Source organism: Salmo salar, chromosome ssa02 (assembly GCF_905237065.1).
Source record: "Salmo salar chromosome ssa02, Ssal_v3.1, whole genome shotgun sequence".
NCBI lineage: Eukaryota > Metazoa > Chordata > Actinopteri > Salmoniformes > Salmonidae > Salmo > Salmo salar.
In genome coordinates this window covers 79,209,420-79,230,258 of record NC_059443.1, presented here as the reverse complement: position 1 = coordinate 79,230,258, position 20,839 = coordinate 79,209,420, and the positions used below count along the sequence as shown (strand labels likewise).

The window sequence follows — 20,839 nt, the reverse complement described above, 5'->3', positions numbered from 1 at the left end:
ACCTTGCCTCTGGTGCGTATCTCTGGCCACTCCGACTCCTGGGTCCAATTCATTAGAGGCACACCGTAGCGAAACATTTTGCAACGGGGAAAGCGAGTATTATTGGGCTAGTGCAGGTAGTCCCTCCCTGTTTTTATACCTGTTATTGACCAAAATAACTTTTCACTGCAAAACAACTGAAGATGGCCAGGTTCAGTACATCAGCCATCGGTCTCTTCATAACTCTCCTTAATGAGCAGGTTAGGATCATTGTCTGAACACTCACCATCTCAGGAGTGTTAGAATGCTTCCCTAATGGCACCGTATTCCCTATATACTGCCCTACTTTAGACTAGAGCCCTATTCCCTACATAGAGCCCTACTTTTGACCAGAGCCCTATTCCCTATATACTGCCCTACTTTAGACCAGAGCCCTATTCCCTATATAGTGCCCTACTTTAGACCAGAGCCCTATTCCCTATATACTGCCCTACTTTGGACCAGAGCCCTATTCCCTATATAGTGCCCTACTTTGGACCAGGGTGCATAGGATAGGGAATAGAGTGCTACTTGAGTGTAATTTGAGCAACAACTCATTGACTTCCATTATGGATCTGTAGGCAGAGTGAAATGACTGTAAGACAGACAGACAGAGACAGGGGGGATGGCTTGTACTAATTGGCTCATAGACTTCCAGTGATATTGACAGACAAACGGATAGGAGAGACAGGTTGTCAATGTGGAGACAGAGGCTTCCATTAGAATAGAACAGAATATTTTCATATTGAATTCTGTCTTCCATTTAGGAGGAGCTGCGCTTAGGAACAGCTGACTCATTTCTAGAGCTAATTTAGAACACCTCTCTCTCTCCCCCCTCTCTTTCTCTGCCTCCCGCCCTGTCTCCCTCTCTCTCCCTCCCCCCTCTCTCTCTCTCCTGCCCTGTCTCCCTCTCTCTCCCTCCCCCTCTCTCTCTCTCCCACCCTGTCTCTCTCTCTCTCTCCCCCCTCTCTTTCTCTGCCTCCCGCCCTGTCTCCCTCTCTTTCCCTCCCCCCTCTCTCTCTCTCCCACCCTGTCTCTCTCCCTCTCTCTCCCCCCCTCTCTTTCTCTGCCTCCCGCCCTGTCTCCCTCTCTCTCCCTCCCCCTCTCTCTCTCTCCCACCCTGTCTCTCTCCTCTCTCTCTCCCCCCCTCTCATTTGTATGCCATATTGACCTCTCTCACACACACATCTCCCCAAAGTGGCAGTTTTCACTCTCCCTTATTAAAGCTAATTACCTGGGCAGGGAGTGTTTCTAGCGACCCCGTCGATCGTTAGTCCCGACAGCCGGTGCGTTCCGTTCCTCCTCGTTGGAAAATTAGCTGCTACCGGCTCGTCTCAAGCGCCCCGGTTTGACATTTTACTGGACAAGGTGAGAATCTCAACAGCGCCCGAGTAGAGGATGATTGGAGCGCGTTTTAAAGCCTAGAAATACAACGGCCATTAAAATTATACCCCATTAGATATCTAATGTCATAATGACCAATTTACAGAATATGAGTCATCGGAATACGGTCTGCCTGTTAGTCTATCCTGACCTGCACCTGATGGGAATGAATTAACCAGTTAATACTGTTAGAATAATATGGTAAATAGGTCACATAAAATGATTCCTCCATCAGGCTACAGGGGACAAACATTGTCGCCATTTGAAGCGGTTAAAGCCTACAATATTATCCATGAATTCAGTTTGTACTTGGTCGTCTCTTAAGAAAACTCACAGGAGTCTCACACACCCTCTTCCTGTCTCTGTTGTTTTAATTGGCCCTCTGGTCCTGTCTAATTGCTCTGTGTTTCTCTGTGGGACCTGAGCCCCCTGCCACTCAGACCTGAGACTCACACACCAGTCACTCAGGATTGTCCGAAACCCCTCTCGTTTGAGTGGAAAGGTCAGAGGCCCCGGAAACAATGGAACATACAGTACACACACACACACACACACTCATGTGCACGTTGTCCCTGAGGACATGGGGATTATCAGCCACTAGCGTAGCCCTATGCCTGTGTTCCAAACGGGACCTTATTCCCTATATAGAGCCCTCTGGGCCCTGCTCGTAGCCCTATGCCTGTGTTCCAAATGGGACCTTATTCCCTATGTAGAGCTCTCTGGGCCCTGCTCGTAGCCCTATGGCTGTGTTCCAAATGGGACCTTATTCCCTATGTAGAGCCCTCTGGGCCCTGCTCGTAGCCCTATGGCTGTGTTCCAAATGGGACCTTATTCCCTATGTAGATTTGGGCCCTGCTAGCCCTATGGCTGTGTTCCAAATGGGACCTTATTCCCTATGTAGAGCCCTCTGGGCACTGCTCGTAGCCCTATGGCTGTGTTCCAAATGGGACCTTATTCCCTATCTAGAGCCCTCTGGGCCCTGCTCGTAGCCCTATGGCTGTGTTCCAAATGAGACCTTATTCCCTATGTGGAGCCCTCTGGGCCCTACTCAATAGTAGTGCACTACCTAGGCTATAGTGTTGCCATTTGAGGAGCAAGCCATATCTGACCTTCACCGTCAGATGCAAACTTATCTGTCTCCTGGGCCTCCTTCCAGACATCTGGCCCTGACACACACACACACACGTCCTCTGCATGTAGGCATCACACTGGTCTCTGCTGAAGAGTTAGCTCGCTAGTTATTGAGTTCTGCCATTCAATTCAGCATTTAAAGGATGTCAGACTGCTGCTACAGAGGTCAGAGTTGAACAGGATGTTAGACTGCTGCTACAGAGGTCAGAGTTGAACAGGATGTCAGTTAGACTGCTGCTACAGAGGTCAGAGTTGAACAGGACGTCAGTCAGACTGCTGCTACAGAGGTCAGAGTTGAACAGGACGTCAGTCAGACTGCTGCTACAGAGGTCAGAGTTGAACAGGACGTCAGTTAGACTGCTGCTACAGAGGTCAGAGTTGAACAGGACGTCAGTTAGACTGCTGCTACAGAGGTCAGAGTTCAACAGGACGTTAGACTGCTGCTACAGAGGACAGAGTTGAACAGGACGTCAGTCAGACTGCTGCTACAGAGGTCAGAGTTGAACAGGATGTCAGTTAGACTGCTGCTACAGAGGTCAGAGTTCAACAGGACGTCAGTCAGACTGCTGCTACAGAGGTCAGAGTTGAACAGGACGTTAGACTGCTGCTACAGAGGTCAGAGTTGAACAGAACGTCAGTCAGACTGCTGCTACAGAGGTCAGAGTTGAACAGGACGTTAGACTGCTGCTACAGAGGTCAGAGTTGAAAAGGACGTCAGTCAGACTGTTGCTACAGAGGTCAGAGTTGAACAGGACGTTAGACTGCTGCTACAGAGGTCAGAGTTGAACAGGACGTCAGTTAGACTGCTGCTACAGAGGTCAGAGTTGAACAGGACGTCAGTCAGACTGCTGCTACAGAGGTCAGAGTTGAACAGGACGTCAGTCAGACTGCTGCTACAGAGGTCAGAGTTGAACAGGATGTCAGTTAGACTGCTGCTACAGAGGTCAGAGTTGAACAGGACGTCAGTCAGACTGCTGCTACAGAGGACAGAGTTGAACAGGAAGAAGTGATATTTCAGGGTGTGATTCTCTAGACTGTTGTGTGCTGAGTGGTTTTGTGATTCTCATGCCACACACACTTTCCCCTTCCCACAGTCACGACACACACACACACACACACACACAACACACACACACACACACACACACACACACACACACACACTTCCTGAACTCCTCTCTGTATCACTCACCACAGGTAATATAAAGTCCCACTTGTTATTCACACCTTGTTGGGAGATGTAGTTACATCCATTTACTGGTGAGATTACCCCATAATGACTCTCCCCCTTCCCTCTGCGAGCGTGTGTGTGTGTTTGTGTGTGTGTACGGTGTGTAGTGTGAATGAGTCTTATAATGAGAAACTCTTATCATCACTCAGCAGCCTGTCAGCTGAATGCTATTAGCTGTAACCACGGCAACACAGCAAAACACAGCAGGTAGGGCTGTCTCAAGTGGCCCGTGTTGACTCTGAGCACCCATTGGTCCCCTCGGACCCCAAAGCTTCCTGTGGGAATGGAAGTCATCAGACTGATGGAACCCAATCCCCCCTACATAGTGCACTACTTCAGACCAGGGCCCATAGGGAATAGGGTGCACTACTTCAGACCAGGGCCCATAGGGAATAGGGTGCACTACTTCAGACCAGGGCCCATAGGGAATAGGGTGCACTACTTCAGACCAGGGCCCATAGGGAATAGGGTGCACTACCTCTGACCAGGGCCCATAGGGAATAGGGTGCACTACTTCAGACCAGGGCCCATAGGGAATAGGGTGCACTACCTCAGACCAGGGCCCATAGGGAATAGGGTGCACTACTTCAGACCAGGGCCCATAGGGAATAGGGTGCACTACTTCTGACCAGGGCCCATAGGGAATAGGGTGCACTACTTCAGACCAGGGCCCATAGGGAATAGGGTGCACTACTTCAGACCAGGGCCCATAGGGAATAGGGTGCACTACTTCAGACCAGGGCCCATAGGGAATAGGGTGCACTACTTCAGACCAGGGCCCATAGGGAATAGGGTGCACTACCTCTGACCAGGGCCCATAGGGAATAGGGTGCACTACTTCAGACCAGGGCCCATAGGGAATAGGGTGCACTACTTCAGACCAGGGCCCATAGGGAATAGGGTGCACTACTTCAGACCAGGGCCCATAGGGAATAGGGTGCACTACTTCAGACCAGGGCCCATAGGGAATAGGGTGCACTACTTCAGACCAGGGCCCATAGGGAATAGGGTGCACTACTTCAGACCAGGGCCCATAGGGAATAGGGTGCACTACTTCAGACCAGGGCCCATAGGGAATAGGGTGCACTACCTCTGACCAGGGCCCATAGGGAATAGGGTGCACTACTTCAGACCAGGGCCCATAGGGAATAGGGTGCACTACTTCAGACCAGGGCCCATAGGGAATAGGGTGCACTACCTCTGACCAGGGCCCATAGGGAATAGGGTGCACTACTTCAGACCAGGGCCCATAGGGAATAGGGTGCACTACTTCAGACCAGGGCCCATAGGGAATAGGGTGCACTACTTCAGACCAGGGCCCATAGGGAATAGGGTGCACTACTTCAGACCAGGGCCCATAGGGAATAGGGTGCACTACCTCTGACCAGGGCCCATAGGGAATAGGGTGCACTACTTCAGACCAGGGTCAATAGGGTGCTATTTGGGCCCTAGATATGGAGTAGTTTGAGATGTGATTGGAGGAGATTATGAACCAGGAAGGGAATGGAAATGGGAAGATGTGTTTTTATAATGATGTGTTAATTAGTGATGAGAAATGAGTTTTAACACCTGACTCAGGGTAATCAGTCACTGTTACTCAGTATTTATTACTGTTAGGGGAGAGAGAGAGAGAGAGAGAGAGAGAGAGAGAGCAGTATGAATTAAAGACAAAGTGAGAGAAGAGGAGGAAAGGGGGAGACTGACAGATTGAGAAAGAGGGAGAGAGGGACTCTGGTCTGGACTAAATGACCTTGACAGCAGTGTTCTAGTTCTTTGTTGTTCTGCTGTCGGTGGTTCTACATGGCTGATTACCATACTGCTACAGAGGTCACATGACTAACTGGACTCTGGAGGACAGGTGGGCTCTAAAGCAGCAAACATATTAAAATGGTAATGTCTGAGGAGGGGGAGGGGAGAGAGGAGAGGAGAGGATGAGGGGAGAGGAGGGGAGAGGACGGGAGGGGAGAGGAGGGGAGGGGAGAGGGCGAGAGGACGGCAATGGAGAGGAGGGGAGAGGAGGTGAGAGGAGAAGGGGAGGGGATGGGAGAGGAGGGGAGGGGAGATTGAGGAGGGATAGTCTGTTGTGGTGTGAACTGTGGAGAGAGAAAGAAAGCGACAGGAAGAAGTAGAAGAGGGGAAGAAGCTGCTTCAGAGTATTGAGATATGTCCCATGTCTGATTCAGAGTATTGAGATATGCCCCATGTCTGATTCAGATTATTGAGATATGCCCCATCATGTCTGATTCAGAGTATTGAGAAATGTCCCATCATGTCTGCTTCAGAGTATTGAGAAATGTCCCATCATGTCTGCTTCAGAGTATTGAGATATGTCCCATCATGTCTGCTTCAGAGTATTGAGATATGTCCCATCATGTCTGCTTCAGAGTATTGAGATATGTCCCATCATGTCTGCTTCATAGTATTGAGATATGCCCCATATCTGCTTCAGAGTATTGAGATATGCCCCATCATGTCTGCTTCAGAGTATTGAGATATGTCCCATCATGTCTGCTTCAGAGTATTGAAATATGTCCCATCATGTCTGCTTCAGAGTATTGAGATATGCCCCATCATGTCTGCTTCAGAGTATTGAGATATGTCCCATGATGTCTGCTTCAGAGTATTGAGATATGTCCCATGATGTCTGCTTCAGAGTATTGAGATATGTCCCATCATGTCTGCTTCAGAGTATTGAGATATGCCCCATGTCTGCTTCAGAGTATTGAGATATGTCCCATCATGTCTGCTTCAGAGTATTGAGATATGCCCCATGTCTGCTTCAGAGTATTGAGATATGCCCCATGATGTCTGCTTCAGAGTATTGAGATATGTCCCATGATGTCTGCTTCAGAGTATTGAGATATGTCCCATGATGTCTGCTTCAGAGTATTGAGATATGTCCCATGATGTCTGCTTCAGAGTATTGAGATATGTCCCATCATGTCTGCTTCAGAGTATTGAGATATGTCCCATGATGTCTGCTTCAGAGTATTGAGATATGTCCCATCATGTCTGCTTCAGAGTATTGAGATATGTCCCATCATGTCTGCTTCAGAGTATTGAGATATGTCCCATCATGTCTGCTTCAGAGTATTGAGATATGTCCCATCATGTCTGCTTCAGAGTATTGAGATATGCCCCATGTCTGCTTCAGAGTATTGAGATATGCCCCATCATGTCTGCTTCAGAGTATTGAGATATGTCCCATCATGTCTGCTTCAGAGTATTGAGATATGTCCCATCATGTCTGCTTCCAGTGAATGGATCAGATAGACGTTTCCAATATGGCTGCTTTCTGCGGCGTCATCTTCTGCTTTCCCCTTTCCAAGTTACCCTCTCTAAAGCAGCACATCAAACTATATAGATTAAACACACACACACACACACACACACACACACACACACACACACACACACACACACACACACACACACACACACACACACACACACACACACACACACACACACACACACACACACACACAGAGATAGCATGTCAACACAACTCTAAAGGGATAAAAAAATGTTGAAAGGAGGAACATGAATAGTGATTATATATGAAAACTTCAAAGAGAAGCAGCTGCCATGGTTGATGATCTAGACAGAAGGGCTCTCAACAAAAAAAAAACACAAAACAACAACACACACACACACACACACACACACACACACACACACACACACACACACTGCACCATGCAGCATTAACAGGATTTGAGAAGGTATTGAACATAGAGAGAGAGGGAGAGAGGGACAGAGGAAGGAGAGAGGGGGCGAGAAAGAGAGAGAGAGAGGAGAGAGGGAGGGGGGGTGAAAGAGAGAGGGGGTGAGAGAGAGAGTAAGAGAGAGAGAGAGAGATATGAATGAAGCTGTTAAATACAACATCAAACACAGGGCAAGCCCAGCAGGGGGTCTTCTGTCAGTCTGACGTCCTTTCTACTGAGGGTCTGTCCGGTGTGTGTGTTGGTGGCGGGGCCCCCCTGCAGAACGGAGAAGGCCTTCGTTGCTCCTCCATATCGCTGCAGCGTGATGACATCACAACACGGAAACAAGAGAGGGAGGGAGGGAGGGAGGGAGAGGTGGGATGAGAAAGAGAGGAGGAGGAGAGAGAGAAGGGCTGATAACCAAGACAACGACACAAAGATGGCGACAGATTCCACTGCGGGACGCCAACAGGAGTCCAGATTAACAGATCGTCCTGCGGAGTACCAGATCCGTGTCCGTTACAACGGGACGACGACTGGCCTGACACCACGACACGACCACCACCGACCCATCATCGCCACGGTAAGAATCACCATTTACCGTATTACTGCCACCGCCCTCCCACCTTCCGTATGCCAACGGAACCTCCAAACAACAAAGCCCGTTGTGCCGTAACATCTCCCCGCGGCGGCGGCGTCGTCGTCCGACCCGTTTGTTGTCGTGTTCGTCTTCTAATCTAATAACAGTTATTTTTTTCTTCTCTTTCTTTCGCTCCTTTCATCCTGGTCCTTATGTCCCTCCAGAAGCCCTTTATCGACATCAAAGGAAGCACATCAATTGGTTTGACTGCCAGGAGAGTCTCCAGGAAAAAGACCTCGTAGCAAAGATCACCACACGCTTTCCTGATGCATTTATTTACGTCTTCGCCTTGCTGGGGTTTTTCTCCCCATCCTGCTCCATCCTGCCCATCCTGCTCCATCTGGACCCTCCATCCCCTTTCATCCCATCCTTCCGTCCATTCATCTCTACCCTCCATCTCCTTCCACCCCATCCGCTCTTCCTTGGCTGCGGAATGCCTCAGAACTCTCCACCATTGTTTTACAAATCCACGACGTTCCGATTCCACATTCTCATTCCCCAATCACATAGAACTCCTTTGTAGATTGTTATAGAGAGGAAATATTTCCCATTTCTAAACTAGGTTAAATGTAGAGTTCTTTTTTCTCTACTGGGCAGTAGGTAGAGTCTCTATGACTGTTGATGACAATACGTGAAACAATATTTGAATAAGCAGCAGGAGGTAAATCTTTTAATCCAGTGTAGCTAATCCAGCCTTGCAGCAGGAGGAGGAGGAGGCCATTTTGGTCTCTCTATATTCACACTGTCTCAATACACATCAGTAGGAAGCCATGGCAGACATGCTGACACTCCTCTTTATGGGCCCAAGCCGGGCTGAAAAAGAACAGGGGATGAATGAATGGGTTTAAACACCTCTCAGACGTTGTGGTTTCTATGCTTTTTTTCTTTGCGTTTTTTTTCTTTTTCTGGTTATTACTCGGTAATGAGCCTGTGTGGAGCTCTGAGAAGAGAGCCATATCTCAGCCTTTCTCTCGTTAGCTGTTAGGGTTGTCTGTGTGCTATAGAACCCACAGAATACGGATGATAGCTACTATTCTACTATCTCAAGACAATAAGCCAACAAGTCGTGCTCGTCTCCTTAGTTTGATGCTTCGTGACTCTTAACACACATTGTGGGCTATTTAGCTATGACCCAACCCTCTCCAAACAGCCGTTCTCCATGGCTGTTTAGCTACGAACCAACCCTCTCCAAACAGCCGTTCTCCATGGCTGTTTAGCTACGAACCAACCCTCTCCAAACAGCCGTCCTCCATGGCTGTTTAGCTACGACCCAACCCTCTCCAAACAGCCGTCCTCCATGGCTGTTTAGCTACGAACCAACCCTCTCCAAACAGCCGTCCTCCATGGCTGTTTAGCTACGAACCAACCCTCTCCAAACAGCCGTCCTCCATGGCTGTTTAGCTACGAACCAACCCTCTCCAAACAGCCGTCCTCCATGGTTGCGTCCCAAATGGCGCCCGATTCTCCTACGTAGTGCACTACCACCATATTGGCTCAGGGTAAAAAATGGTGCACTACACACTCAGTGTACAAAACATTAGGAACACCTTCCTAATATTGAGTTGCACAACCCCCTTTGCCCTCAGAACAGCCTCAAGTCGTCAGGGCATGGGCTCTACAAGGTGTCGAAAGCGTTTCCGCAGGGATGCTGGCCCATGTTGACTCCAATGCTTCCTACAGTTGTGTCAAGTTGGCTGGGTGTCCTTCAGGTGGTGGACCATTCTTGATACATTCTTGAGCGTGAATAACCCAGCAGCGTGGCAGTTCTTGGCACACTCAAACCGGTACCCCGTTCAAAGGCACTTAAATCTTTTGCCCTTCAATTCAATGTCACACATACACAATCCATGTCTCAAGTCTTAAAACTCCTTCTTTAACCTGTCTCCTCCCCTTCATCTACACTGATTGAAGTGGATTTAACAAGCGACATCAATAAGGGATCATAGCTTTCACCTGGTCAGTCTATGTCATGGAAAGAGCAGGTGTTCCTAATTATTTGTCCACTCAGTGTATTGGGAATAGGGTGCCATTTGGGACGCAGGCCATATGTTCTCTGAGCCCCGAGGTTCCTCTCTCTTTCTCCGGGTGGTATATAATGAAGATTTCACTCATCCTTTCAGCATTTAAATGGCTCTTTGTGTGAGAGGAGGTAAGCCTGTTTCAGTCAGGCCCGTGCGGACACTTAAATCCGCCATGGCAGCTGCAGCAAAGGACCCCTAGACCAGGACACACAGACAAAGGGTGTATCTCAATACTCTTGACTAGACCCTCGTCTAGGACACACAGACAAAGGGTGTATCTCAATAGTCTTACTGGTCCCTAGTCTAGGACAAACAGATAAAGGGTGTATCTATTTGTTAATTTGGACCCCCATTAGCTTCTGCAGAAGCATCAGCTACTCTTCATGGGGTCCACAAAAAACAAGTGACAAAAACAAGTGACAAAACACTGATACACTGATAGACAAGGACAGTCCCACAAATTTAAAATACAACGATATACAATACAACAACAAAAAATGATGTGTGTGTCTGTGTGTGTGTCCCCTCACCATCCCCGTTTTGGACTTGGGAAGAGACCCCTGGTGGCATGTCTTGTGGGGTATGTATGGGTGTGTGAAGAGACCCCTGGTGGCATGTCTTGTGGGGTATGAATGGGTGTGTGAAGAGACCCCTGGTGGCGTGTCTTGTGGGGTATGTATGGGTGTGTGAAGAGACCCCTGGTGGCATGTCTTGTGGGGTATGTATGGGTGTGTGAAGAGACCCCTGCTGGCATGTCTTGTGGGGTATGTATGGGTGTGTGAGCTGAATGTGATTTGATTATGTAGACATTTTGGAATTTTTGCCAGAGTAATATTTATCATAACTAGAAGAGAAGCAGTACATCTCTGGTCAACCCTCAACCAGGAAAGACTGGCAAACACGTTGTTCATATTAGTTTTGGATGTGCAGTTAAGGGCAAGGCGTGCTGCTCTGTTTTGAGCCAGGTTTGCTAGGTCTTTCTTTTCTGCACCATATTACCAGACAGTCATCAAGATGGGACAAGACCAGAGCCTGGACAACTAGTACAGTTAATCTTTGTGTCAAAAACACAGACACAACCCTCCCCATCTTCACAACAACTTAGTCAATATGACTTGACCATGATAACTTCACCCCATCTAAACAACGACTTAGTCAATATGACTTGACCATGATAACTTCACCCCATCTAAACAACGACTTAGTCAATATGACTTGACCATGATAACTTCACCCCATCTAAACAACGACTTAGTCAATATGACTTGACCATGATAACTTCACCCCATCTAAACAACAACTTAGTCAATATGACTTGACCATGATAACTTCACCCCATCTAAACAACTTAGTCAATATGACTTGACCGTGATAACTTCACCCCATCTAAACAACAACTTAGTCAATATGACTTGACCGTGATAACTTCACCCCATCTAAACAACTTAGTCAATATGACTTGACCATGATAACTTCACCCCATCTAAACAACTTAGTCAATATGACTTGACCATGATAACTTCACCCCATCTAAACAACTTAGTCAATATGACTTGACCATGATAATTGACCATCCAATGTTATACCTAGGAGTTTAGCTTCCTCAGCTTTCTCAATGCTCACACCCTTTATACACCACACCAGTTAAGGTCTTAGAGAATGTTTAGAACCAAATACAATGCTTTTAGTTTTAGATATATTCAAGACCAGTTTATTATTACATCACCCATTCTGATACTGACTGTGACCAGTTTATTATTACATCACCCATTCTGATACTGACTGTGACCAGTTTATTATTACATCACCCATTCTGATACTGACTGTGACCAGTTTATTATTACATCACCCATTCTGATACTGACTGTGACCAGTTTATTATTACATCACCCATTCTGATACTGACTGTGACCAGTTTATTATTACATCACCCATTCTGATACTGACTGTGTGTCATAAACGTCGTAATGATCGGACCAAACTGCAGCGGGGATGTGAATCATCTTCTTGATTTATTAAAGAAATGAACACTGAACAAAAGCACACCGAAAAACAGTCCTGTAAGGTACATAGACTTTACATGGAACAACCACCCACAAACACAAGAGAAAATAAACCCACTGAAATATGGCCTCCAATTAGAAGCAACGACAACCAGCTGCTTCTAATTGGAGGTCGGTCCCAAAACTAACATAGAAATAGAAAAACTAGAAAACCCACATAGAAATTAAAACATAGAACATAAACCAAAAACCCCGAAACACACAAAAGAAACACCCCCTGCCACACCCTGACCAAACTACAATAACAAATAACCCCTTTTATTGGTCAGGATGTGATACTGTGACCAGTTTATTGTTACATCACCCATTCTGATACTGACTGTGACCAGTTTATTATTACATCACCCATTCTGATACTGACTGTGACCAGTTTATTATTACATCACCCATTCTGATACTGTCTGTGACCAGTTTATTATTACATCACCCATCCTGATACTGACTGTGACCAGTTTATTGTTACATCACCCATTCTGATAGTGACCGTGACCAGTTTATTATTACATCACCCATTCTGATAGTGACCGTGACCAGTTTATTATTACATCACCCATTCTGATAGTGACTGTGACCAGTTTATTATTACATCACCCATTATGATACTGACTGTGACCAGTTTATTATTACATCACCCATTCTGATACTGACTGTGACCCGTTTATTATTACATCACCCATTCTGATAGTGACCGTGACTAGTTATTTAGAATATCAATGAGCTCACTGGCTTTGGGTGCTGCCATGTAGAGTGTGGAATCATCTGCATGCGTAGCCATTCTAGCTTGGTGTAAGACCAGTGGTAAATCATTTATAAACATAGAGAAATGTAACGGCCCAAGGCAACTTGCATGAGGGACACCGAACTGTACATATCTGATGTTAGAGAAGCTTCCACTGAAGAACTCTCTGGGTTCGAATGGTTAAATAGCTCTCCAATCATGTGATGGCAGGTGATGTAGTTTCTTCAATAACATTAAAGGCTGCTCTGAAATCTAATGATACAGCTCCAATATCATCCTGTTATCCATTTATTTGAACCAATCATCAGTCATCTGAGGCAGTGCAGTATAAGTTGAGTGCCCTTCTCTATATGCATGCTGAAAGTCAGTAGTTAGGGGCGGCAGGTAGCCTTTCGGGCCAGCAACCGAAATGTTGATAGATCGAATTCCTGAGCTGCCAAGGTAAAAATCTGTAATTCTGCCCCTAAACAAGGCAGTTAACCCACTGTTCCTAGGCCGTCATTGTAAATAAGAATTTGTTCATAACTGACTTGCCTGGTTAAATAAACAAAATAGAAACTTGTTCTCTGAAAAATAGAACTGTATTTGGTCATAACAAGCAGCAAACTGATTGGTTGGCTGTTAAAGCCAGTAAAGGGTGCTTTACTATTTTAAGGCAGTGGAATGACTTTAGCTTCCTTCTCCACCTGTGGACACACACACTCCTTTAAGCTTTGGTTAAATATATAGCATATAGCGGTAGCAATACAGTCTGCTACCATTCTCAATGGTTTCCAATCAAGGTTGTCTATACCTGGTTTCATTATTGATGGATAACAATAGTTTCTCTACCTCTCCCACACTAACTTGACCAAATACAAAACAGCAATCCTTCTCTTTCACTATTAGATATTTTATATATTAGTATGATGGTTCACTGTTCAATACTGTCATTTCATTTCTGGGTTTTTCCAGTTTTAGTAGTGAAATATCCATTTGAAATGATTGGCTGTATCAAAAGATTTTGTTATAGGTGACCTATCAACTTCAAAGAACGATGGAGATGAATTGGGTTTTCTGTCCATTATATCATTTAAGGTACTCCAAAGTCCTTTCCCATTGTGTTTTATGTCATTTATCTTGGTTTGGTAATATCATTTCTTCTTATTTTTGCAAAGTTTGTCACAAAATGTCTCAATGTACAGTATGTCAACCAATCAGCTGCATCATGTCTTTGAACCATAAAATGTTTCAATTCCTCATCAATCTAACATGGGTTCTAACATGGTTCTAATGGGGTTCTAACAGGGTTCTAATGGGGTTCTAACAAGGTTCTAACTGGGTTCTAACGGGGTTCTAACGGGGTTCTAACAGGGTTCTAACATGGTTCTAACCTGATTCTAATGGGGTTCTAACAAGATTGTAACAGGGTTCTAACGGGGTTCTAACAGCGTTCTAATGGGGTTCTAACAGGGTTCTAATGGGGTTCTAATGGGGTTCTAACAAGATTCTAACAGGGTTCTAATGGGGTTCTAACAAGATTCTAATGGGGTTCTAACGGGGTTCTAACGGGGTTCTAACAGCGTTCTAACAGTTGTCACAGTTAAGGTATTAACATGTTTGTCAACAATTGGCATGAATCCTTTTACAAATACTTTCAGTGCTGCATCTGGATTTACTTCCTCAAACACATCAGACCAACATGTACATGTTGTACACCTTCAACAAAAGAGTTCTGAGAAAACATATTGTATGATCTCTGATGAATTTACTTTAGGCCCAACCTTTGGCACTTTCCTTGTTATTGACAAAAGGTTATGGTCACTACAGCCAATGGGAACTTATATTAGTTTGGAGAAAAGTTCTTCAGCATTAGTGACTATATGATCAATACAAATGGATGGCACAGATCCAACATTTATTCGTACACACTCTAGTCGGGTGAGTGATAATCTGGGTTATATTACAGGCATTAGTCACAGTTAGAAGATTTATCTTGAGAGGACAGATCGTTGCTAACCAGTCACTGTTCAGGTCACCCAGAAAATAGACCTCTCTGTTAACATCACACACACTGTATCAAGCATTGCACACATATTATCCACATACTGACTGTTGGCACTTGGCCTATAGCAACACCCCAAAATAAGAGTTTAGTCGAGGCAGGTGAACCTGTAGCCATATTACTTCAACAGCATTTGACATGAGATGCTCTTTAAGCTTAACAGGAAGTAGTAGCTGTTGTCTCTGAATTTAAACAACTACACCTCCACCATAGGAATTCCTGTCTTCTCTGTAGATGTTATAGTATATCCCTGTACTGCTACTGCTGTATCATCAAAATAATTATCTAAGTGAGTTTCAGATGGCCAGTATATGAATTTATCCGATATTAGAAAGTTATTCAATTCATTAACCAGATATAAAGGGTGTATCTCAATAATCTTGACTAGACCCTAGTCTAGGACCCACAGATTAAGGGTGTATCTCAATAATCTTGACTAGACCCTAGTCTAGGACCCACAGATATAAAGGGTGTATCTCAATAATCTTGACTAGACCCTAGTCAAGGCCTTTGATCATAAGGAGGAGACAATGACATCATAGATTGTACAGCATCATCTCTCACGGCAACTGCATTCCATGGGTCACGTCACGTATCCCGAAGTCGCCACGGTTAACGAGCCAGGCTTTATGACAAAGGAACTGTCCTTGAGTCAGCTTATACAATACCACACACACACACACACACACACACACACACACACACACACACACACACACACACACACACACACACACACACACACACACACACACACACACACACACACACACACACACCTAGCGCCAGACAGTCTGGGATATGTGGGTCTATATTGTGATTGTTATCTGTCTTGGTTATTATAGTGTGTGTGTGTGTACGTGCATGTGTGCCCGTGAGTGTGTGCCCGTGCGTGTGTGCCCAAGTGTGTGTGCCCGTGTGTGCGTGCCCGTGTGTGTGTCGTCGGCCCATTCCTTGAGCTCAGCAGGTGTGTGTGTTGTAGAATGTATTTTATTGCTTGCATTACGTAATCACCATCATGTAGTCCACCTGATCACTCGCGGCAGCTCTAAAACAACCCCCAGCCATAGACCTTATTACACCAGAGAGATTACACAAGACAATGGCAGAGAGAGAGCGTGTGTGGGTGAGGTTACATGCAGAGCAGAAGAGGTGGTGGGAGGGTTGAGGGGGCAGCAAGTGGATTAAACACACACACACACTCACATCCTTAAGGAGCAGGGGAGGGGAGGGGCAGTTGTGTCTTTGCCCCCCAAGTGAGGTGACCTTTTGTTCAGCTGAGGGCTCAACCGAAGTTCCCTTAGGACGCACACGCACAGACACACACACACACACACACACACACACACACACACACACACACACACACACACACACACTCCCAGTCCCAGTGGGGTCATTAGTGATTAATAAGTAGCAACATGCCCCAGTAGATATGATAAAGGTCAGACTGATCATCTACTCTCTCTATCCTGATACTCTACTGGCTCCACCCTGGGGACTGGCTGTGTGTGTGTGTGTAGTGTGTGAGTGTGTGTGTGTGTACTGTGTGTGTGTGTGTGTGTGTGTGTGTGCGTGTAGTGTGTGAGTGTGTGTGTGTGTATGTGTATGTACTGTGTGTGTACTGTGTGTACTCTGTGTGTGGATATGTGCTGTGTGTGTACTGTGTGTGTGTGTGTGTGTGTGTGTGTGTGTGTGTGTGTGTGTGTGTGTGTGTGTGTGTGTGTGTGTGTGTGTGTGTGTGTGTGTGTGTGTGTGTGTGTGTGTGTGTGTGTGTGTATGTGTGTGTGTGTATTGTGTACGAAGATACATGAAATCTGTAGTGATGGTGATATGTTTGACATGCCAGCCATGTAGCCTCCTACCCTGAGAGGAGGACAGACACCTGGAGGATAAACAACACCAACAGACAGACAGACACCTGGAGGATAAACAACACCAACAGACAGACAGACACCTGGAGGATAAACAACACCAACAGACAGACAGAGACCTGGAGGATAAACAACACCAACAGACAGACAGACACCTGGAGGATAAACAACACCAACAGACAGACAGACACCTGGAGGATAAACAACACCAACAGACAGACAGAGACCTGGAGGATAAACAACACCAACAGACAGACAGACACCTGGAGGATAAACAACACCAACAGACAGACAGAGACCTGGAGGATAAACAACACCAACAGACAGACAGACACCTGGAGGATAAACAACACCAACAGACAGACAGACACCTGGAGGATAAACAACACCAACAGACAGACAGAGACCTGGAGGATAAACAACACCAACAGACAGACAGACACCTGGAGGATAAACAACACCAACAGACAGACAGACACCTGGAGGATAAACAACACCAACAGACAGACACCTGGAGGATAAACAACACCAAACAGACAGACACCTGGAGGATAAACAACACCAACAACAGACAGACACCTGGAGGATAAACAACACCAACAGACAGACACCTGGAGGATAAACAACACCAACAGACAGACAGAGACCTGGAGGATAAACAACACCAACAGACAGACAGACACCTGGAGGATAAACAACACCAACAGACAGACAGACACCTGGAGGATAAACAACACCAACAGACAGACAGACACCTGGAGGATAAACAACACCAACAGACAGACAGACACCTGGAGGATAAACAACACCAACAGACAGACAGACACCTGGAGGATAAACAACACCAACAGACAGACAGACACCTGGAGGGTAAACAACACCAACAGACAGACAGAGACCTGGAGGATAAACAACACCAACAGACAGACAGACACCTGGAGGATAAACAACACCAACAGACAGACAGACACCTGGAGGATAAACAACACCAACAGACAGACAGACACCTGGAGGATAAACAACACCAACAGACAGACAGACACCTGGAGGGTAAACAACACCAACAGACAGACAGACACCTGGAGGATAAACAACACCAACAGACAGACACCTGGAGGATAAACAACACCAACAGACAGACACCTGGAGGATAAACAACACCAACAGACAGACAGAGACCTGGAGGATAAACAACACCAACAGACAGACAGACACCTGGAGGATAAACAACACCAACAGACAGACAGAGACCTGGAGGATAAACAACACCAACAGACAGACAGACACCTGGAGGATAAACAACACCAACAGACAGACACCTGGAGGATAAACAACACCAACAGACAGACAGACACCTGGAGGATAAACAACACCAACAGACAGACAGACACCTGGAGGATAAACAACACCAACAGACAGACAGAGACCTGGAGGATAAACAACACCAACAGACAGACAGACACCTGGAGGATAAACAACACCAACAGACAGACACCTGGAGGATAAACAACACCAACAGACAGACAGACACCTGGAGGATAAACAACACCAACAGACAGACAGAGACCTGGAGGATAAACAACACCAACAGACAGACAGACACCTGGAGGATAAACAACACCAACAGACAGACACCTGGAGGATAAACAACACCAACAGACAGACAGACACCTGGAGGATAAACAACACCAACAGACAGACAGACACCTGGAGGATAAACAACACCAACAGACAGACAGACACCTGGAGGATAAACAACACCAACAGACAGACAGAGACCTGGAGGATAAACAACACCAACAGACAGACAGACACCTGGAGGATAAACAACACCAACAGACAGACAGACACCTGGAGGATAAACAACACCAACAGACAGACACCTGGAGGATAAACAACACCAACAGACAGACAGACACCTGGAGGATAAACAACACCAACAGACAGACAGAGACCTGGAGGATAAACAACACCAACAGACAGACAGACACCTGGAGGATAAACAACACCAACAGACAGACAGACACCTGGAGGATAAACAACACCAACAGACAGACAGACACCTGGAGGATAAACAACACCAACAGACAGACACCTGGAGGATAAACAACACCAACAGACAGACAGACACCTGGAGGATAAACAACACCAACAGACAGACAGACACCTGGAGGATAAACAACACCAACAGACAGACAGACACCTGGAGGATAAACAACACCAACAGACAGACAGAGACCTGGAGGATAAACAACACCAACAGACAGACAGAGACCTGGAGGATAAACAACACCAACAGACAGACAGACACCTGGAGGATAAACAACACCAACAGACAGACAGACACCTGGAGGATAAACAACACCAACAGACAGACAGACACCTGGAGGATAAACAACACCAACAGACAGACAGACACCTGGAGGATAAACAACACCAACAGACAGACACCTGGAGGATAAACAACACCAACAGACAGACAGACACCTGGAGGATAAACAACACCAACAGACAGACAGACACCTGGAGGATAAACAACACCAAAGACAGACAGACACCTGGAGGATAAACAACACCAACAGACAGACAGACACCTGGAGGATAAACAACACCAACAGACAGACAGACACCTGGAGGATAAACAACACCAACAGACAGACAGAGACCTGGAGGATAAACAACACCAACAGACAGACAGACACCTGGAGGATAAACAACACCAACAGACAGACAGACACCTGGAGGATAAACAACACCAACAGACAGACAGAGACCTGGAGGATAAACAACACCAACAGACAGACAGACACCTGGAGGATAAACAACACCAACAGACAGACAGAGACCTGGAGGATAAACAACACCAACAGACAGACAGAGACCTGGAGGATAAACAACACCAACAGACAGACAGACACCTGGAGGATAAACAACACCAACAGACAGACACCTGGAGGATAAACAACACCAACAGACAGACACCTGGAGGATAAACAACACCAACAGACAGACAGAGACCTGGAGGATAAACAACACCAACAGACAGACAGACACCTGGAGGATAAACAACACCAACAGACAGACAGACACCTGGAGGATAAACAACACCAACAGACAGACACCTGGAGGATAAACAACACCAACAGACAGACAGACACCTGGAGGATAAACAACACCAACAGACAGACAGACACCTGGAGGATAAACAACACCAACAGACAGACAGACACCTGGAGGATAAACAACACCAACAGACAGACAGACACCTGGAGGGTAAACAACACCAACAGACAGACACCTGGAGGATAAACAACACCAACAGACAGACACCTGGAGGATAAACAACACCAACAGACAGACAGAGACCTGGAGGATAAACAACACCAACAGACAGACAGAGACCTGGAGGATAAACAACACCAACAGACAGACAGAGACCTGGAGGATAAACAACACCAACAGACAGACAGACACCTGGAGGATAAACAACACCAACAGACAGACAGAGACCTGGAGGATAAACAACACCAACAGACAGACAGAGACCTGGAGGATAAACAACACCAACAGACAGACACCTGGAGGATAAACAACACCAACAGACAGACAGACACCTGGAGGATAAACAACACCAACAGACAGACAGACACCTGGAGGATAAACAACACCAACAGACAGACAGACACCTGGAGGATAAACAACACCAACAGACAGACACCTGGAGGATAAACAACACCAACAGACAGACAGACACCTGGAGGATAAACAACACCAACAGACAGACACCTGGAGGATAAACAACACCAACAGACAGACACCTGGAGGATAAACAACACCAACAGACAGACACCTGGAGGATAAACAACACCAACAGACAGAGACCTGGAGGATAAACAACACCAACAGACAGAGACCTGGAGGATAAACAACACCAACAGACAGACAGACACCTGGAGGATAAACAACACCAACAGACAGACAGACACCT

General features: G+C 46.3%; 1 protein-coding gene across 1 annotated transcript in view; it reads left to right on the top strand.

Annotated features, from left to right (window-relative positions):
* Positions 1-7,878: 7,878 nt before the first annotated feature.
* Positions 7,879-20,839, top strand: part of LOC106593205 (axin-1) — a 61,977-nt gene continuing 49,016 nt past the window's right edge. The window contains exon 1 of the mRNA XM_045710612.1: positions 7,879-8,053. The gene's annotated coding sequence lies outside the window, so the exon portion shown is untranslated. The remainder of the gene's footprint in view (positions 8,054-20,839) is intronic.